This window comes from Neophocaena asiaeorientalis, unplaced genomic scaffold, assembly GCF_003031525.2.
Source record: "Neophocaena asiaeorientalis asiaeorientalis breed wild unplaced genomic scaffold, Neophocaena_asiaeorientalis_V1.1 scaffold218, whole genome shotgun sequence".
Classification (NCBI taxonomy): Eukaryota; Metazoa; Chordata; class Mammalia; order Artiodactyla; family Phocoenidae; genus Neophocaena; species Neophocaena asiaeorientalis.
In genome coordinates, this window is record NW_020172818.1 from 2,657,034 (window position 1) to 2,679,878 (window position 22,845).

A 22,845-nucleotide genomic window follows, 5' to 3' on the forward strand; every position below is an offset into this window, starting at 1 on the left:
GATGCTCCATTCTTGGCTCTTATAAATCCTTGCACAGACCATTACTATAGCACTTATATTATTGTATTAGAACAGACAGCATATCTATAGCCACTATAAAATAGTGAGCTGTTATTCTTTATGATCCTAGTCACCTAAACAGTGTCTAATAGATTGCTTTATGCATTCATTTTCTTATTAATTAAAAAAATGTTAATGAGGACTCTGTCTAATAGGTGATGGTTTAGGCACTGGGAATAAACAGTGAATGAAATGAACAACATATTTCTACTACTTCTGTAGCTACAGTGTGCAAGCACAGTATTAAACATATTACATATATTACCTGATTTACTTCTCTTAAACATTCTGAAAATTATATAGCACCCTTACTCCACATGTAAGGACACTAAAACTCAGAGTCATGCTCCCTTTGGCAACACATACACTAAAATTGGAACAATACAGAGAAGATTAACATGGCCCCTGTGCAAGGATGACATGCAAATTTGTGAAGCATTCCATATTTTTACTGTCATACAAGTGGAGTAAGTCACAAAGAGAAAAACAAATATTGTATATTAATGCATGTATGTGGAACCTGAAAAAATTGGTGTAGATGATCTTATTTACAAAGCAGAAATAGAGACACAGACATACAGAACAAACATATGGATACCAAGGGGGAAAGGGGGTGGTGGGATGAATTGGGAGATGGGAATTGACATATATACACTCTTAATACTATGTATAAAATAGATAACTAATGAGGACCTACTGCGTAGCTCAGGAAACTCTAGTCAGTGCTCTGTGGTGACCTAAATGAGAAGAACATCCACAAAAGAGGGGATATATGTATACATACAGCTAATTCACTTTGCTGTACAGTATAAACTAACACAATATTGTAAAACAACTATACTCCAATAAAATAAATAAATAAGTAAAAACTTGAGTCTAAGGAGAGCTAGTGATGTGATTCCTCCATTTTTTTTTCCTCACCTAGTGTGGGCCAGTAATTGAGCTTTGTGGATGCTACAGTGACTGTGAAAGACAGATTTCAATTATTTGTTGCTGTGTTACAACTCTAGGATACAGGGACTTAAACAGCCATTTTACCTTTACTCTCAATTTTGTGGGAAAGGAATTTGGATGGTTCATCTCTGATGCACATGGTAATAGTTATGGCTGGAAGATCCACTTCCAAATGGCTTCATCTCTCATGTTTGTTGCCTTGGTTCACCTTGCCAGCTCTCCTCTCCTCTTCTCTCCCTTCTTCTCCTCTCTTCTCCTCTCTTTTCTTCTCTTCTCCTCTCCTCTCCTCTCTTTTCTTCATTCCTCTCCACTCCTCTCCTCTTCATTCCTCTCCTCTCCTCTCCTCTTTTTTCCTCTCCCTGCCTCTCTCTCTTTTTCATTCCTTCTTCCCCTCTTTCCCCCAACCCTCTTTCTCATCCCCTCTCTCTCACTCTCATTCTATCCCTCTGAGGTTTCTCAAACTCTAGGTCTCTCCCCACTGCTTGAACTTTTCAAAGCATGGTCATTTTTGACTACATAAATCATGTAAAACAGATTTATTTCTATCAGGCATGTCTCAACTTCAATGTTAAAACCTCAGAGAAGTCTTCCATGAACAACAAATCTAGGATAAGTCATCCACTATCAATTTTTTCATCCAGTATGAATTCTCTGCAAAACATTAATCAATATCTTATATATTTATTTATTTATTCCCCATAATTTTCATTTATTTATTCACTCATGTATTCAATAAATATTTATTGAGCACATACATATATCAACAGCTATTATAGACATTTAGCAAACATCAGTAGGAAAGAAAAAGAAAAGCCACTAAGATTCTTGATGGCATGGAATGTATACTCCATAAGAGCAGGAATCTAGCCTGTCTTCCTCACCATTGTATATCCAGAGCCTAGAAAAATGCCTGACATGTAATATATGCTCAATAAACATTTTTGATCGACCAAATGAGCAAAAGTGGGGCTGTTATAAAAGGGGACAGGAGGAATCTTAGAGTAGTATGAGAGACACAACCAGGGGAACTCATTATCATTTGAAGATCATGGGAGAACTCCTTGCAGAGGTGATACTTAAGCTGAGAATCAGAAGATGGGTTGAAGTTAGTGACAATAGCAACATCAGTGGAGGCAGGACTTCACCAGAGTGATCTACATCCCAGTGATAGAAGTTAGATCTGAGATTCAAAGAAAAGTAGAGAATAATGGGAAGGAATATGCAATTTTCTCTTTTGGGGATTGAAGCTAGGATTTATATTAATTTTTATAGTAATTTTGAACTCTTAGCTCTTGAAACCATATATTATAATTATATACATAGAAAGATGGATTTTGTAACCTCCAGAGTACATTGACTTTTCAATGGTTGCTCTTGAAATTGATGCTCCCAAGTGCTAAACTTCTTTTTGAATTAAATTGAATATTTATTTCAAATTAAATATCTAGTAATCCTTTTTTTTGTTTGTTTGTTTTTTGCGGTACACGGGCCTCTCACTGTTGTGGCTTCTCCCGTTGCGGAGCACAGGCTCCAGATGCGCAAGCTCAGCGGCCATGGCTCACGGGCCTAGCTGTGAGCATGTAGGATCTTCCCGGACCAGGGCACGAACTCGTGTCCCCTGCACTGGCAGGCGGACTCTCAACCACTGCACCACCAGGGAAGCCCTAGTAATCCTCTTTTAATCATAGATTCAAAATGTATTGGAATTTACTTAAATAAATATTATTACCTGGAGGGTATGTGTTTCAAGCCCCTCTTTACCACCAAGCTTCTTTCATCAATTGTCTATTCACAGCTTCTTTATTTGATTCTCATAAGTCCTGCAAGGTCTCACTGACTCTAAGATTCCAACTTCCACCCTGTTCTTGGGATATCTCCTGTTCTAAAGATATGACAATTACTTCTACTCTGCTCTTTCAGGGTGGTAGGGGAAAGTGCTGTTTCAAGATTTATCCCCATTTGGTTTTGCCTCACATAACATCTCACTACAGTAACTTTCAGTTTCAGAAATAAGTAAGTTCATCTAAAAATTAAAAACCCACAAGGAAATATATAATATTTATAAATTTGATATGTACTCAAATATTGAGATACGTTGATGAGAATATTATTTTTCATAGAATAATACACAAATCAAAAATTAAAACCAGAAGTTTAAACAAAATAAAACCATATGTTACAATGTGTGATCTCATCAGACCTGTGCCCCTCCACCATTAGGTGGAGTCACTAAACCTATTCTCCCGATGTTTCATTTTACAAGAGTCTTGCATTAAGGTAGCACTGGACTCTTACTGACCCCTCACTTCCCTGGAAGATAGTAATCTAGAAATTTAGGGAGTAGAAACTAGGTAGGCAGAGCTCAACCTATTACCCATTCAGTTTTAATCTGGCCTCCAAGAAGCTTGTATTCTGGCCTGTTTTTGTCCCCAGTGGTTAAGTTTATTGGTAAAGGCTCCTTCCACGTGGAGGAAGCAGTGCTACCTGTGACAAGGTGAGCCCTGATCCTGGGGAGCTGCATTTTGTTATCACACAGTGAGCTCTGCTCTCCATCAATTATATGAGTTATATTTTTATCTCCATAGGATAAACTTCTTCATATATCTCTTAACTGGTTCAGAATTTGAGTGGGAGATAGGAGACCCTTCAGATGTTAATATTGTAGGAACAATGTAGGAAGTAAATGGGAGCATATGTTACAAAAATGCACAGAACTGGGCTCCTTGTTCTTTTTTTGCCATTAAAAATTTTTTGTTCTTGGGTAAATCATTTAAACTCCCTGAAACTCTGTTTTCAGTCATTAAACTGAGGGGAATGGACTATATTAATGTTTTTCAGACCCTAAAGTACCTACCATCCCCAGAGAGGTAGAAGAGGGCTCAGTGGAGGAGAAGCAACTTTGGAGTTCCCACATCTGCTTTATCAAGATCAGCTCTATTTCTAGAAAATATTGAGCTTCCCAGTAAGACTTTGCAATGAAATATTTGAAAACAATTCCATTAGATGATTTCCATTATTTCTTCCATCTCTGACACAGTGTTGCCGCATGTAAAATGACCAGTCAATGACTTGGTATAACAGGAATTATGCAGGCTTGGACACAAAGATCAGCCTAAGTTTGGATCTTGACTGTAACATACACAATGACATTCGACAAGATACACAACAGAGTTCTTGGATGGATGGATGGATAGATAGATGTATAGATAGATAGATAGATAGATAGATAGATAGATAGATAGATAGATAGATAGATACGCCATTATTTTATGTGGGGAATTCCTGAAATCACAGAGAGTATTCAATAATTGCTAAGGCATTCTTACCCTCTCCCTTTCCATTTTTCAAAGGGAAAGCCTTTCAATAATAACATGAAATATTTATATGATGCTTTAAACCATTTTTACACATGGCCTTGTCTCATTTGCATCACATGATTCTCTAGTATAAGTCTACATTAATTTCCTCCTTTTTAAAGAGAGTAAACTAGCTCAGCAGTCTGGTCAAGGTCATGCAGCTACTAAATGGCAGGCTTAGGGTTTGAACCTGGTCTCTCCAATATTGAATCTGTCCTAGTGCCCGTGGACTAGCCCGTGGACTAGCCAGCTCTGAATGAGTCATAACATATTCAGTTTCACCTATCCTCATCACTTTTTATGGTTCAGATGACCAATGCGACTCCTGTAAAATGAAATTGGCAATTGTTCATGGCACTGGCAGTGGGTTGTTATGTCAGCTCATCTACTGAGGCAGCCATTGTGAAATAACGTGTGGTGACCCCTCAGTGTGAAGACTAGCACCTGTGTCATACTTGTCATTGTTCAGCATTAATATCTGCCCTGCTACTCCTTCAATACACTTTCCAAGTATCCACCACAATGTATTTGTTCTCAAAGCGACTTGACTTCCAAGTTTGAAAAAATTGTATGCTGACTTCTGATGTTTAAACACGATGCTTGACTTTTCAATCCAGGTAAAATACTGTTGAAAACAAATAGTATTTCAAACAAGAGTTTTGGATAGCCAAGCTGTTGTTATCTCTTAAAAGATGCTGCGTGGAGACAATTTTTGTTGACGTGGTTATGATAAGCCAAATTCCACAGAAAATATAACCCAATTCTATCATTTTTTCCCAATTTCTGTCCATGTAACAGTAACTATTTTCTAGGCTAAAAAGCAAAGCAAGCAATGGAGCTTTGCCTCTGTAATGATATTTTTACTGCAGGCCTGCTATGAATATAGTTCCTAAAGTTTCTTTGAACTTACCCCAAATTCCAACTAATTCCCTCACCCTTCTGACTCTTTCCATTCTACTTTCTCAAGCAACTCATGAAAAACAACTCATAAACAGATAAACAGCAATAACAACAACAGCGACAAACTCAGCAGTGCATACCCACAGGGTTAGCAGGAAAATTAATGAGGATTATACACAACTTATTACCTTTTAAATGTGTGGTATTCATTGATGCCTCTCTTCCTTTCACAGCCCACATCTAGTCCTAAACCATGTACTGTCACCTTAACCTTAAACGGATATCCAGAATATGATCCAGTCTTATCACCTCCTCGTGATTGGCCACATCCCTTTTCACTGATTATTTCAGTCATTCCTAACTGACTTTTCTACATTTGTCTTTATCAACAAAGTCTCATCCCAACACAACAGCCTAGGTGATATGATGTAAACCAGATACTGTCTTTCTTTTGTTCTAAACCCTGCAGTGACTGCCCTTCTCACTCAATCTAATACCCCCAATTCTTACAATGGACTATGAAGCCTTATAAATTCTGGCTTCTTGTTAGCTTTCTCCCCATTCTCTCCCTTGTTTCTTCTACTCCAGGCACACTGACCTCCTTGTTTTGCATACACACCAGGCCCAGGCATCTCCCACCAGGGGCCTTTTACTATAACTGCCTTTACTTGGAAAGCACTTCTCTGAGATCTCAGGGCAGCCCTGTCCTTCTTCTACAGGTCTTTAATTAAATGTTATCATTCTAGTGAGGATTTCTCTAACCATTCAAAAATAGCACATTGGTACTCTTTATCCCCCATACCTACTTTATTTTTATTCTGAGTCCAGAATAACATGTAACATATTTTGCTCATTATTTTGTTTATTTTCTGCTTTTCCCATCTAGAAGGTTAGCTCCACAAAGACAGGACTGTAGCTTGTATTAGTCTGTGCTTTATCCTCAACCCCTAAACCAATGCCTGGTGCTTGCTGGGTATCTATTTGGTTTATTGAATGAATAGCTCTCCATTATATTTGCTCTGCAGATTGAGCCCTGATCAGTACAAAGAAACTGGGTCTCTGTCCTGCATCATCTGCAGGATCTAGTTTGGTCACATGATTTCTAGCAAGATTAGCTGTGTAACTTTGCACAAGCCAATCAGCTTTATTTCCCTTTTTTTTTAAAATGAGAAAATTTACGTGCAAGTCACTAGTAACTGTGAAATTTAAGTGAGACAATGTGTATCAAAATAAGGTTTTAAGGGCTTCCCTGGTGGCGCAGCGGTTGAGAGTCCGCCTGCCGATGCAGGGTACGCAGGTTCGTGTTCCGGTCCGGGAAGATCCCACATGCCGCGGAGCGGCTGGGCCCGTGAGCCATGGCCGCTGAGTCTGCGCGTCCAGAGCCTGTGCTCCACAACGGGAGAGGCCTTCCAGAGGACACCTCCAGTTCCACAGGAGGTGGAACTGAGAAGTGGTGAAAGAAAAGAAACACATTTATTAAAATGAGAAAGATTAGCAAAAAATAACCTGACCCAAGTTCAAAACTCTTTCCACGATACTTCACAGAATATCCAGTACTGAATTCATTTTCCACTTTGAAATCCCCTTTTATAACCACTGTAGCTTACGCATTCTCCTGGGTTATGATTACATGGGCTCTTCCAGAGTGTGCTTTGGGGATCTGCCTAATCCAATCTATGGGTAGGTTCTCTGATAGTTCTCTCCTCTTTATGGAAGAGGAATCTAAGCCACAGGAAATTCAAATATCTTGCCTCAGGCCACAAGGGTGGGATATGCAGGGCCAGAATCTTAATTCAGATGGTGAATTTCCAGAACTTATATTCTACCAGGAACATAGAGAGATGAGTAAGAAATTCCCCAGACACATAAACTAAGTATTTAGTGGAATGAAAATAGAATTAAATTGATAATTTTGATATAATTGTTATTGATGATTGGACTGCCCACTGCATATAATAAAAGTCTTGGAATTCAGTAGATTCTAAAAACAAAATGTTGGTTTAAGGAAGAATGGTTTGGTTTTAACACATAGCTTATCTGAAGTATTCATACTCCCTCCACCCAACCCCCCCCCCAAAATAAAACCTTGTAGATATTTGATTATGTTTTACACTTTTTTGACAAAAATCATACATGTATGTTTATATATATATATATATATATATATATATATGTATATAAAGTTCATGAAAAAGCAAAATACATCACCCCTGTCACTTTGAAAGAGAATTACATAGATTGTGAACTGCAGTAAGAAAGAAGTGGGATATATTCCTTTTTGAGAAGCCACGTAAAGAAGAAGCACATTACATTTTTCTTCAGTTGCAAAGAAGTTTAGTATTTGTACCAAGATCTGCCAGCTATTGGTCTTCCTGATATTTCTATCCTTGCCCTCTATGTGTGACAGCAGCAGTGAGGAGAATGGAAGTTACTATAATGAATTTGCCTTCAAGAGATCTGCAATACTCTTTCCTGCTGATATTACAGCCAGGGGGCTGGATTCCTGGCTGTGAATTGGGTTCTCGGGTTTGTCCATAGGACACCAACACATAAAACTTGTAGGTACAAAGAGAATGGTGACACTTTATTAATTTTGCTTCCCTCAGAAGGAAGAGAGGTGGTGCAGCAGCTTCTCCAGAAGAAAGTGCCTATGAAGAAAATAAAAATAAATCCAGAATAAAACTATTAGACATCCAGAAAAATAATGGAATTTTTTTAGCCCCAAGATTCAAAAGAAAGAGCTCAAAGGTGTTTTGTTCTCTGCATACATTCAGTATATCTAATGAAGGATAAAATGTATTTAATGTGGGCATGTTACCTATGCCTGAATGTGCCTGTCTCTTAGTCTTGCTGTGTCACCATGGGTAAAATTTCTTCAGAAAATTCAGAAACAACCCACCAAAGAACTGGTAGTAAGTCAAGATAATAAAGTAATTGAGCCAAGAGCTCCCTCCCTCACCAATGATGAGGTGGAAGAATTTAGAGCTTACTTCAATGAGAAAATGTTCATCCTTCAAAAAGGTGGGAAAAGACCAGAAGGGGCAGAGTAGAGACTGGTTAATTGCATTAATCATGAAGAAGAAAAAAAGAAGATGAATAAAAAAGAAAAAAGAAATTGGGAAAAGCAAAAGGATCTCAAGCTCAATTGGTCTCTAACACTGATGAGGTACAGAAGATCAAGGATATTTCTATGCAGTTCTTGGATGGAAATGATGAGGAGGAGGAAGAAGGACTTGATGCTGATTTCTTTAAGGTGAAATGTGCTTGGGTTGGACCTTGAAGAGAATAAAACATTACAGAAGGAAGAACCTTCTAAATCCAGTGTCAAGAAAAAAGTGACCATAGCTACAGAAGCAAAAAAAATTACTGGAGAGAAATATGTATGGTTTATATGTATGATTTTATATATAGAATGTATTGAATAAGTATATACATATATGTATATGTTTAGTACTTCCACTGCATATATAATATTGTCAAGAAATTTTTTTAAGTCACAAAAATTTATTATTTATTCAATTCACATTTACTTATATTACTTTCCTAGGGAACTTTATCTGTATAAATGACTTAGTTCAAAATAACTTCCTAACTTCAGTGTAGTTACTGTGTGTAATGTCTGAAAATATCTCAAGGGAGTTGTTAAATTTCTATAATCAAAAATGTAAGCGCAGCATGAAGAGTACACATTTCATAGAAATATGGAGCTGAAAAAGAATCTTAATATATAGGTGGTCTCTTTTTGGCTGAAAGAATAGAGACATAGAAAGGTTAAGTGACCTCACCAGCATCATACAGAGTACTGATTCCCAAAGGAGTGCTCAGACCATGTTACTTCTCCATTAATTCTCCTGTGAATCATTTTATGGCTTGAAGACTCCCCGTGCAATAAAAGTTTATTGGCCATGTGTCAGGAACTTTGCTAGGTGCTGGAGTAACAGCGATTTATGAGACATAGCCTGTGCCCTAAAGGATATCATAATCTAATGGTAAAGATAGGCAAAAAACATGGTATAGAGTCTAATAAGTAAAAGACATACAGAATAGGGACACATAATGCAGCCTAGAGAGGTCAGAGCAAAGGCTTTGGAAAGAGTGACCTCTAATCTGAATCTTAAAAGATAAGTAGAGGTAGAAGTTTTCCAGGTAGACTGGGGGAGTGGAGGAAGGAGGAGGCCTATGCCTAGGAAGGGTTAGCTAGACAAAGATAAACATAAGCAAAAGCAGTGTGATATATTGGGGAGGGATTGAGGTATAGAGAAAATATAAGCAATTCATTGCTGCTGGAGTATGAAAGGTATAAAGGAAGATAGCAGGAAGTAAGTCTGCATGAGTAGGTCCAAACCTTACAATGCCTGGTAAACCATATTTAGAAAATGTGGAGTAAAGGTAGGATTTTCAATAGAATTGTCACAGTTGGGTTTGTATTTACAGAACACTGAAACCAGCATAATCGAAAGAGTGAAGAATGAAAGCAGAGAGATTAGCTAGGGAATTAGTGCAATAATCCAGTTTTGTGATTTGGGGGACATGACTAGGGCAGAAAGACTGATATGAAAGCAGAGGAGTGATAGACAGACAGATAGATATAGACAGATATAAATGGATATAATATACACATAATGTGAAATATGTCTTTATTTCATATATATATATTGGATGTGAAATATTTAGGACTTGGTAAATAACTGAAAGTGGTGGCTGAAGGTAAAAGAAAAGTGAAAACGACAGCTAAGTTCTTGAGAGATGACAGAGTTAAGCAACTCAAATGGTACAGAATTAAGTGGACATTTAATTGGCACATAGTCAATATATAGAGCTTGGGGTATATTCAGGTGAAGGAGTCCAGCAGAATTTAATGTAGATATATGAAGGTGACTTGAGCAATCCATATGAGTGTGATTAGCATGAAACTATGTAATTGGATGCCCTTGTCATGGGCAAACATATGAGTAATAAGAGCATAATGGGTAGAGGAAAAGGAGAGGGTAGATAAGACCAGAAAGGTATCTTCAAAGGTATGAAGAGGGCAGGAGAGAATGATGCTACAGAATCAAAGAGAAACAGCATTTCAAGATGGAAGCATTTCAAGATGGAAGAAATTGCCAATTAAATACAGAATAAAGGTTAAGGAAGAAAATAATAAAAAATATCCATTGCATTTGAGAATTGATGTTATTGGTACCATGTAAGCCAAAAATTTACTTAGATTTTTATGATTTATTTTGGAGGGAAGGGGAGGTGAGAAAATGGAGATAGAGACTGTTGCTGATTATTTTGAAATCGTGGATTAGAATGGCTTGAGAAGGATAAGAACTTGGGAGTAACGTGATTCAAGGATGAGATACTTAGGCTAAAAACTGTCTGAATAGAGAAGAGGTTGAAGATAGAAAAGCTACAGGGTGGATCACTGATGGTACAAAATTCCAAAAGAGTCAGGGATTAATGAGATCAAAGACATTGATAGGGTCAGAGGTTGCCTAAGAATAGGAAGAGGGATCTCATTCTTTGGAATTACAGAAAAGGAAGTAAGTATAGATAGTAATGAAGTTGAGGAGCAGACAGAGGGGAGACAAGTTGAGAGAGACCATGCATAATAACTTTATTCTCCAAGCAAACCAAGGAATTGTCTAGTTACTATCTGTGTGATACTGACTTAATATTGCTGAGCTTCCATTAAGACGGAAGAAAAGAGAGGTCAAAGAATTGGTGGCCTCAGTACTTTAATTAGAAAGTTTAGTAAATGTGAGGGTGTGAGATTCTTGGAAGGACAAGATTTATTGGTCAGAGAGTAATCTTGCTTGATATTAAGATTTCTTTTATGCTGGTCTGCCTGATAAAAGAAGGGTCATGAAATGGTATAGGAAGAAAATAATGAAGCAGAGCATGGGTGAAGCCTGTAAATGGAGGAAGCCCAGGAATTTAGCACCTGGTTACTTGGATGGATTTTGTTCATAATTATTGATGTTTCCTAGATATATGGTGAAAATATCTAGGATAAAGAATGAAAATCTAAACCAGGCATAGAACTCTTCAGTACAAGTTTGTTTGTGGAAAAGGGGTGATGCATAATTGGAATGGTAAAAGCCAGGTGGGATTATCCACAATGGGTTTGGTAAAACGAATATTCTCCATTGTTCAGTCCTGTAGAGGAAGTGATATCCTTAGGCAGATCCAGGATTAAGAGAACGCAAGGTAGTAGAGAAAAAAGGCCATGAAGAGGGTGAGGAAATAGGTAGATAAGCCTTCTTTTTCCAGAAAAAAAAAAAAGTTGAAAGGATTCAGAAATGAAATCAGAATCAAAAGGAATCAGGCTACAGGAAATATAGAGAAATAAAAAAACGAGAAAAGTCCCAAGAAGAATGACAACTAATTTTGGTCACTCAAAAGAAGCAGAATAAACACTCACCCCAAATTTGGTTCAGATGTCAATCCTAATGATGTCATACATGCACGAAGAAGTTACGAAAGGTTTATTAGTCACACAGAGACTTTCTGGGAGAACAGGGGTGAGCTCTGAAACTGGTACAAGAAGGGCTTGAGAGAACAGAGAAAAGAGACTAACTTGGGGTTTTAGGGTGGTTAGGGAATGAGGCTGTGGTGAGGACTCCCATGCACTAGCTGGAGCTTATGGGGTTTGATCTTCACAGTGGCATCAAAGGAGAGAGAAAGTAGGCTTTCTTACCAGCTTTCCCAGATGTAGGGTAGAAGGAGATACCAGCAATCATATATTAAATATGGGGCCAGACTCTGTTTACAAGAGGATTGCCTTTCCTTCAGTAATCAAGGACTATATGGATAAGACACATGGTTAGAAATGCAGAGTTAAGGTGTTTATACTCATTAAGCTTAAACTATTCACATATAGATTCTAGTGACCATAAGCATTGAAAACATGAGATTAAACTGTCAAAGGGCAAGCAGTCTAGGACTCAAGGAAAGATTTCCATCCCATAGGGACAGTGGAGCATTGAACCCAGAAACTAAAGACTGAATATACAAATCCAGCCAAAAGAAGAGACATAAGGTAAGATCCAGATGCCAATGTTTCTGTTGATCAGAAGTTCTTAAGTGTTCAGGAATTTGGCTGGACTAAGCCTGCAGGTGAATTTTATTATTGACTGCAGCTGAGAGATGCCAGAATCATGTCAAGTTTTCAAGATTTTACATCCTTGTTAGTAGAAAGGAAAATGATTCCTCTGAATCCATAAATGGCACATCTTACCTGTAGGAGACAACCAAGAGCCAAGACTATGGTTGGAATGAAGCCTAGAATTATCAAAGTTCAAAATTTAAGACATCATGACAAGCTTATAAACCCACATGCTTTATCCTCTGGGTTAATTCAAAAAGGAAAAGGAAGAGATTTTTCAACTCTTTAGGTCAAGCAGCCTGTCTGAGAAGGCGTGAGAAGAGGATAAAGATTCTTACTGTGGCAAGACTATCTGGACACAATTGAAATTCTGCTATTCAAAGAGAGCCAAGATAAGTAACACAAGTGGATTTTAGTCTTATATTCAATTCCTTTTTAAAATTTTTATTTGTTATTAACTTTTATTGGCGTATAGCTGCTTTCCAATGTTGTATTAGTTTCTGCAGTACAGCAAAGTGAATCAAGTATGCCTATACATATATCCACTGATTTTTAGATTTCCTTCCCATTTAGGTCACCACAGATCATTAAGTAGGGTTCCCTGTGCTAAACAATAAGTTCTCATTTCTTATGTATTTTATACACAGTAGTGTATATACGTCAATCTCAATCTCCAAATTCATCCCATCCTCCTTTCCCCCCTTGGTAACCATAAGTTTGTTCTCTACTTCTGTGATTCTATTTCTGCTTTGTCAATAAGTTCATTTGTACCATTTTTCTAGATTCCATGTATAAGCAATATTACACAATATCTGTTTTTCTCTTTCTAACTTACTTCACTCTGTATGGCAATCTCTAGGTCCACTCACGTCTCTGCAAATGGAACTATTTCATTCCTTTTTATAGCTGAGTAATATTCTTTACTTCTTTTCTCAAAAGTCAACCTGATCCATTAAATTCCTGTTTTCATTTAGCAGTTCTCTCTCTAAACTGAAATCACAAAACATAGGAATATTTTCCAAATATATTTATGATATAGTTGAAAAGAATTCCCACCAGTAACACACTATCAAAGATATCATCACTGAAACTGCTGTTATACAGAGTCATGGAATCTCAGAAATTTATTCAACATCCTGTTGTACACATTTGTATCTCAAATACTTCAGGTTTAAGCAGGTCCTTATTGACAGTAAATCTAATAATATTACTATATTTTGGAGTAAAAATGAATGATGACTAGGATGGCTTTTCAATAATGGAGAACTAGTGTCATAATAGAAGGAAGAGGGGTTTGAAAATAAGACTATATTTTCTGGAAACTAAATAATACATAAAATATTTCATTTATTGTCTCTGAACAGCCAAGCATAGAAATGTCAAGAGAGCATATTGTTCAAAAAGAGCTGTTGTAAAATTCTTTTCTTTCAACACAGTTGTTAAAATCATAAGACTCTAGAACCAGAAAGCTTGGGTTCAAATCTTGTTTCTGACTCTGAGAAGAGCTGCCTGCCTCATCCAATATATTAGGAAGAAAAAAAGTAATAATTGAACTTGCCTTATAGGGTTTTGAGAAGGATAAAGGGGTCAGTATTTATAACACGCTCAGAGCAGGGATGAGATCATTGCAACACGGTACAAGAAACATTAGATAAGTGTGAGTTACTATTATTAATCTTGGGAGTTGCTTCTGATAAGTCAGTTCTCTCACCTCTCTGTCTGAGACTGATATTTGGAGTTTCAGAATTTTCATCGTTTACTCGTGCTGAAATCAGGGCAAAAGCTATACTGTAAGTACTATTAATCCTCTCAATTGTTGCCATGTTACTGTAGTTTTAATTCTTCGGTTAATTCTCCAAATTGGCTCAAATTCTCTGTCATCTTTGTCATTATCACCTAATCCCATAATTAATTCTTGACAGAATTTGGTTCCCAATGCTATTTGCCTTCTAAAACAGGCAGGAATTGGAAAGCAACAATGTAATTGCCTTGGCAGCATTTTTCTTGGTTTCATGAATCTTGTTTTGGTTATATTCTAGGAAGAAGGATCCAAGATTTGTAGAATTCAAAATCCCATCTTGGCAGTAATAGCATTTGACTTTGCACAGATTGCTGAGGTAGTTTGCTCAGCAGGTGAGAAAATTTCTGTTAGTCATTATGGCTGTCATGCTTTGGGGAGGCAATTCAGAAAACTCCTTTCATAATACTTAAAATGTTTCCTTGACATTCACTAAAAGAATGGGGGGGAGTGATTAGTGAAATTAATTTAGTCAAAGCAAAGCAATAACCAATATAATTATCATTTCAGAGATACATTATTTATTCATTTGGTCATTAATTCAACAAAAATTTATAGAGTGATCTCTATGCATCTCTCACGGTTTTGATCTTGCAATAAAATGCTGAATAAAACCTGGGCCTGACATCCATATGCCACAGAAAATATATTTTAAAAATACTGTTTTGAATATTAATTCTAAATCTATAATTGAGAAAACACCATTTCTCTTGATATCACTTTTAATCAGTCCCAATATTCCTGTGTATATACTAAAATGAATATATTTAAATTCGATTTTAAATTCAATAATTTAGAAATAAAAATGATTCTGGGGGAAATTTCCTCAGCCATTGGATGTACTCCTATGGTCAGCTGTTCACTCTCAGTGTCACATGTAAGAGGGATAATTATTCTCATTTTACTTAGTGTTTCATAACTGTTTTAGACTGAAAGCTACTACAGGGACCATTTCTTATTAGTCTTTAGAGTCCCTGTGCCTAGAATAACATCTTGAATAGTGGTCCTTAACCTCAGTATGTACCATTATCTCATCTTCTATATAGCCTTAATAATATGTTTGGTCTGGACCCACTGCAGGTCTATTGATGAAGATTCTTCAAGGGTACAGACATGTCTATTTTTAAAATAGTCCAAAGTGGTTTCAGAGCCTCAGTTAGGGTTGAGGGTTGAGTCCCACCCGTATAGAACTATTGCTTCAATGAATAAGTGACTGAATACATGAATGAATGAATAAAAACTAACATCACAAATACATATAAAAATCATGTTAGGATATTTCCTTGATTTGTACAACCAAATTCAAAGCTTTTGTACAACAGAACTGAAGCAGTAATTTAAATAAAATACTCTTCATGCCAACGTTCTATTCTCAATTAACCAATCTATCAGTAATTCATCATCTTTACCTATACTTCTGTATTGCCAAAGGAGAACAAACTATAACCATGAGAGAATAAGAAGCTTCCTCTAGGTTGACTCACAAATTAGAGGAAAGGTTCACAAGATGTGAGTTAGCTGTTGATTTTCAGGCAAGCTGGATGAGTGAAAAAAACAGTTACTGAAAGATCTGAGATTTGAAGGCCAATATTATCCTAGAAGTCAGAGATGGTGTGAGTGAAGAGCACCTGGTGTTCAGTTAGCAACCCACAAGTTACAAGAGAAATTAATGATTGAAAACAAGCTCTTATAGTAATATTTTATCCTAGAGTCTTCTTTTCAATATCTACTAACTCTTTATAGGAAAGTTAGCATTTAAATATAGGATCTTAAGAAAAATTAATGACATTGTGAATTCTGTAGGTATACACAATCTTAAATGAAGTAATGGTTCCTTTGCAAACTTTTGTGTGTTTAGGATATGCCCCAAATATCTTTTTTTTAATGCTAATAATATTGAGAAAAACTTATGGATAATAATAAGCTTTGCCAACAATTTTAAGCTCTGAATAATAGCTATGCAAGAAGTGATTAATTACTAAGTGTTTTAATACTAATTTAATTAGCTCCATTCATTTTCCACACCACGCTGTCTCTAATTAGCTGATTTGCCATTAAAAACAGCACAATTTGTGACAAGAATTGTACAGAAAAAGAAAAGGAACATGCTGTCATTTGAATTCAAAGTCTAATTTACAGCTACAGCCCAGGGAAAGAAATATATTTTGTTTACAAAAAAATTAAAAAAGGAAGAAAGTCAAACAAAAATAATCACTGCTAAACAATAGTAAACATATGTTCATCTAACTACAAATATCTTCTACAGTGTAAAGCTTTTAGAATGAATTATAAGTATAGGAGCTACATACCAAGAATTGGTTCTACAATTCAATCAAATTTAATATAGTTGTAATGTCTTACAAAGCATTCTTTCTTCCAATGTTTTTATAGCAAAATACAAACATGTTAATCTAATTGCTCTTGACACTTCTAATTCCCAAGATTGAATCATTCTATTATCAGGATAGGTGAGAATCAGATTTCTAGTAGAAAGAATCATCATTATAGTGGAACTTAATTGAATTTTTGACCTCAACCTGATAGGCAAAGTTATTAATGGACCAGCTTTTATGTAAATTGATATTGTGTTGCTAACTTCTTATTTCCACTTATATAAAAGGCATTCATTGCACATTGAATATCTAGAAAAATGAGTTACACTTAAATAATAGCAAGGAATATTTTAGTCATTTACAGCTTACCTTTCTGAATTATAGATCCTTTAATAGCACCGCCAATATGCTTTCTTTTTCATAATGTTCTCAACGCAGCAGCAGGCTCATTAATGCATATATCATTGTTTTGTAATCTCTGACGAGAGATGCCATTTAGTGGCACAATGTGAGTTGTTATATGCTAAAAAAAAAAAAAAGACAAAACAGAGTCCAGGGTTTATTTGGAAAGGTTAAAATGGCAGACACTATATTATAATCTAACTCTATATAGTATCTGTTTGTATATATAAAGCACTATATCAACAGGATAATATTTATTAGCCTGTCACTTTTGTTGTCAATTGTGCTATTAAAATGTTTTCATTAAGCATCATATTTTCATGAAGAACAGAACATTGTATTAATGAAACATCAACTAATGTCAATTTATTTAAATTAACATAAGCAACATCAATGATATTTAAGCCTAAAAAGAGATATAGAAACACCTTTATTTAAAAATTGCTAGTCTTTGCAAATGCTCCTCAAAGAAAAAACATTATGAGCTCTTACAATGGTTCGGGTTATCTAGAGGCTAGATCAGAAGCTATAGGACCAAAATAGTGCAGAAGAAGGTGAAGCACCCTGTGTTTAACACCATGAGAATTAAATTTGCCTTCCATATCTCTGTACTGAATAGCACAGTGGTTCATAGGAGAAGCTTTGGAATCAGACATATCTGAATCTGACTCCTAGTTTCAACACTTAGTAGCTATGTGACCTTGAACAAAAAATATAAATTAATTAAACTGCCCATCCCTAAAATGGAAGCATGATAGTTCTTTTAGGAGAGGATGGTAGAGTAGATTACATGAAATATTTGCTGTTAGTTATAATATTACCATTATTGTCATCAATGATAGTGTGCAATGACAGTGCCCATCAGGTAGTCCTCCACATTTGCAGGTCTCGTTGCAATTTATTGGGACCATGTGATTACTACTGGTAAATGAAATGTAAGGGACAATTATGTGAGTCAATTCCACACTGAGGCAATTGAGAGTTAGGTGCCTCTTTATATCGCTCCCATTCCCTATGACAGTAACATTGAATAGCACATGTTCCAGATAATATAGTTACAAGGTGGAGGAGGTCCAACAATCTAGACTGAATTTCACACAAGTGGGAAATAAAACACAGACACGTGAGGGTTATTTTATTTTAATTGTCACCATAACATGCCTAGCCTAAACTGACTAATAAAGATCTTTTGAGATAGGAATGGCAAGTCCAATTGTTCCTATTTTATAGTAGGCGATACTAAGGCTCAAAGATTTAAAACAATTTCCCTAAAGTTCCAGAGATAACCAGTGATATTACCAGGATTAGATTTCAAATATTTCCATCCCATGGAATTTTTATCATGGAAGGTGAGGGGCTAGAGAACTTAGATCATGATCACTGTAGTCAGGTAACATTTATACGAAGATCTGAATCTATGCAATGCCTTCAATCAGCTGGCATTGCATTAACAATCTCTAGAGTCACTCATCAAAATAGGTGCTTATAGAATAAGAAGAGCACTGTATACTAAGCTCTTAGTATTCACTGTAAGAAAGATATTATTATAGAGGGTGTCGCTTGATGATAGGTTAACTATTGAAATATCTTCACAGGAAAAAAAAATTCCTTGGATTGGTTTTTCCATGCATGTAATATTCCACAGGCTAGGCTTTTCACCTTGAAATTGCAGACATATTGAATGTAAATCATTTTTTGCTTCCAGAAATAAATTCACTAATTCAGTATTAATTCAGAGAAAATGAACTAAATTTTGCTTATCTTATTTCTAGGGAAATTATGGCTTTTGGAATCTTCACTCCTTTTGTTAAATCCAAATAAATCTAGTAGTCATTCTAAAATGAATGAATTGACCTGAACACCAAATTTTTACTACCTGGGTTAACTGATCTCATTGATATCATCCCCGCCCTCGAACCCACATCCACCAACCTCCTTTCCTTCTTTGCCAAGTGGAACAAACATGATCAGAATCATATCTTGCCTATGATTTCAAGGAAATTGCTTACATCTGAAACTTCCCAATTTAATGGTTTTGTTTTGTTTTATTTATTTATTTTTTTGGACAAATTGGTATTCATTGTTTCCTTTGGAAAAAAATGCATTCAAAAATTTTAAAGTTCTGAATAACACCTTTAGCTGGTTTTATTTTATTTTATTTCTTTCTTAATACATACTCAGAGCCCATTCTAACACAGTTCATACAAAAGCATTTGCTTTTTTGTGCCAATAAAGCATATTGTGAACAACAATGTTTTTAAAGAGAAAACTTTGCTTTTAACGATTTCAACTGAGTTTTTACCAACTCCTGAATAATGAACAGTATAATGAGTGCTGAATATTTCAACAGACCTAAGATCTACTTTTGGTTCTTCCAATAAAGCTATTTGAAAATAGAAAACTCACTTACTCTTATTGAGTTTTAATTTAAAATCCAGTAGTGTGAAAAGACAAAGATCTCTAGGGTCACTTCCATTTCCAATTCTGTGCATCGGTGCATGCATGGCATTTTCATTTAATCTTCTTTAACCTGTATTTGTGCAATATGTTCCTAACTAATCCTCTGTATCAAATTCCTTATTCACCACCCACCAAACAGTTCTCTCTTCTACAACCATTCATCCTTCAATGACTTTATTAAGATATAATTCCATACTACAAAATTTCCCCATTGTAATTGTACAATTCAATGATTGTTAGCAAATTATAGAGTTTTTAATAATCATCACAATTTACAAAGTCTTTTTCAGGTATGAGACATAAATATTTTTTTTTAGTTTGTGGATTTTCTAAATGGTATTTTTGAAACACAGACTTTTTAATTTTGGTGAAGTCCAATTTAGTCATTTTATTCTCTTATGTTCATTGCCATTTTTTAGAATTTGTTACCCAACCTAAGGTCACAAATATTTTGTCCTACATTTTAGAAGTTTTATAGTTTTAGGTCTTACATTTAGATCTGATTAATTTTGAGTTAATTTTTTCTTATGGTGTAAGTTAAAGGTTTAAGTGCTTCTCGTCCCCTTCCTCTTCCTCCTCCTCCTCTTCCTCATTCTTCTTTTTGCATAGGGATTTACAATTGTTTCAGCATCATTCAGACCCATAATTTTGTTTTATTAATCTATATACCTATCTTTGTGTCAATACACTATTTTGATTACTATGGCTTTATACTTTGTCTTGAAATCAGATACTATACATTCTTCAACTTTCTTCTTTTTCAAAAGTGTGATGGATTTCTTGTTTTTCTGAATTCCTGTATAAAGTTTAGAATCTACTTAATAATTTCTTCAAAAGACTACTGGGATTTTAAAAGAGATTTCATGGAATTTATAGATCAATCGGGGGAGAATCATCATTTAACGATATTGAGTCTTCCAATCCATGAAAATGAAATATCTTTCCATTATTTTAGATCATCTTATTTTCCCTCATCCATGTTTTGTAATATTCAGTTTGCAATTATTTTTTTCTTCCATTATAAATAAGCATTTTATTATTTTTGATGCTATTGAAATAAGAATTGTTTTCATAATTTCCTTTTTGTGTGTTTCATTGTTAGTGAATAGAAAGAGAATTGATTTTTGTATATTGATCTTCGATCCTAGAATTTTTAACTTATTTATATTTCTATTAACCATCCTTATCTCCATGAATTTCTTAAGGTTTCCTTCATAGAATGTTAAAATCATAAAGAAATGTTACTATTCCCTTTCCAATTTGAATGCCTCTATCTCTTTCTCTCTTAGTTACTGCCTTATCACATTAGTTAGAATTTCTAGTACAATGTTGAGTAGAATTGGCAAAACTAGACATTCTCACCTTATTCCAAATATCAGGGAAAACATATTGTCTTCCAACATTAACTTTGATGTTGCCTACACAATTTTCAGAGATGGCTTTTAATAGACTAAGCTTAAGTGCTCTTCTATTCCAATTTTTGGGGGAGTTTTTATCATGAATTTGTGTTGTGATATTTAAAATGCTTTTTCTATATCTATTGAAATAATAATGTGGTTTTTGTCCTTTGTGTTCTTTACTACAGTGGTATAATATTAATTGATTTTTGGTTGTTAAACGAACCTTGCATTCCTGAGATGAGTCTCACTTCACCATAGTGTATAATCCATTTATTCATTGCTGGACTCAGTATGCTAATATCTTGTTACAGATTTTTTGCCCATATATTCATCATGGATATTGTTATGTAATATTCTTATGAAGTTTTTATCTTGCTTTGGTATCAGGGTAACATTGGATTCATAGTGAGTTGGGTAGTATGTCCTCCTTGTCTAAATTAAGTAAGAGTTTGTGAAGGACTGGTATTATTTATTCTTTAAATATTTGATAGAAGTTTCCAGTGTAGCCATCTGGGCCTGGGTTTTTCTTTGGAGAGAGTATTTTCATTAGTTATTCAATCTGCTGTTGAGTTCTACTAACAAATTTTAACTTCAGTTATGGTACTTTTCTACCATTAAATTTCATTTTAGTTCTTAATTTTAATTTATAAATTTTAGCATGTATATCTTTGATTTATTGTTGTTATGCTTGCCTTTAAATCCTGAAATATGCTTTTCTTTAGCTATTTGCACATATTTATAGTTGCTTTGAAGTCTTTGTCTTCTAAATGCAATGCCTGAGATCCCTCAGAAATAGTTTGTATTGGCTGTTTTTTCGTGGTTTGGGTCATACTTCCTTGTTTCTTTGCATATCAAACTTTTTGTTGTTGTTGTTGAAACAGAACATTTTAGATAAACTAGTTGTAGCAACTTTTGATTCTGACTTTTACTGAATGATAATTGTGGATGGGTTTTTATTGTTTATTTCCTTTCATTTTTTATTTTTATTTTTTCCTTTAATGGTTGATTGGACTAAAGTTATGAAGTCTGTCTCCCTTACAGTGTGCAGCTACTGATGTCTTTGATCAGTTCTTTTTTTATTATTGTTTGTAAAATTATTTTTGAGAGGTCTCCCAATGTTTGCAAACCTTAGTCATCAACTGATAATTGAGGTTATGCTCATCCACTTCAAGTCCATAAGACTTTTATACTCTGCATATGACATGTATTTGCCTGTATAGAAAAGTGCACTTAAATTCAGATTGGTTTCATATATGCTACAGATTTTACTTTCTATTGAGCCCTTTTTAATTTTCTGTGCTCACGTGAGCATCCTCAGATTTGGTCAGGAGTGTGTGGCTGTCTGAGGTCCTCCATGTCTTAGCTTCAGTCAAGCCTCAAACATATTCTTATATAGAACAACTACCAAATCAGGCTAGTAGAGCCATTGGCCCTTCATGCCACTGAGAGTGAGCATCACCATCACTACAAAATAAGGGAGCCTCCTTGGATGGTAGCAGAAGCTGCTCTTCTGTATGGCTTGCCCTGCTCTGGCAGAACTTTCATGTCTACTAACTTGTGGGGATGTGAGTGAGTTAAGAAAGAGCCTTGGGCCAGAATTTTACAGATTTCCACTCTTCTGATGTTCACTCTTCTAAGGTCAGCAGGATTTTTTTGTTTGTTTTTTAGGGTTTTTTTGCAAAGATACTTCTCATAATATTTTACACCTTTGGTTTTATTAATTTCCAAATCACTACAAAGGTATTTTGAGCTTTATGTCATTTTGTGTGGGTGTGGGTTTGTATTTTTTATTTTTGTACTTTTTTTTCCAAATTTATAAGGAGAGGATTTTCCTACCTTCTCACTTGACCATAATCTGAAGTCACTTATTTTTGTGATATATAATTGGTTATTTTTCTCTGCTTAAAACATTTAGTTACAAGATTAATATTTACTAACATGGGCATCTAGAAAATCAACTTAAAATATTTATAATGGTAACAAGATAATCAAATATCTTGGAATAAATTTTTTAAATGTACAAATTTTATGCAAAAATTATAAACTATTTCTGAATGAATTTAAAGAAGACCTAAAAGTTCAAGTAGAT

The 22,845-nt window shown here is 35.2% G+C and overlaps 1 non-coding gene and 1 pseudogene across 1 annotated transcript; both read left to right on the plus strand.

Moving 5' to 3' along the window:
• The first annotated feature begins 403 nt into the window (after window positions 1–403).
• Window positions 404–510, plus strand: LOC112397611 (U6 spliceosomal RNA). Its single transcript, XR_003002827.1, has one exon. It is a non-coding gene; the product is annotated as a U6 spliceosomal RNA (small nuclear RNA).
• Window positions 511–7,446: 6,936 nt separating this feature from the next.
• On the plus strand, window positions 7,447–16,608 carry LOC112397549 (probable ATP-dependent RNA helicase DDX10 pseudogene; annotated as a pseudogene).
• The last annotated feature ends 6,237 nt before the right edge of the window (window positions 16,609–22,845 follow it).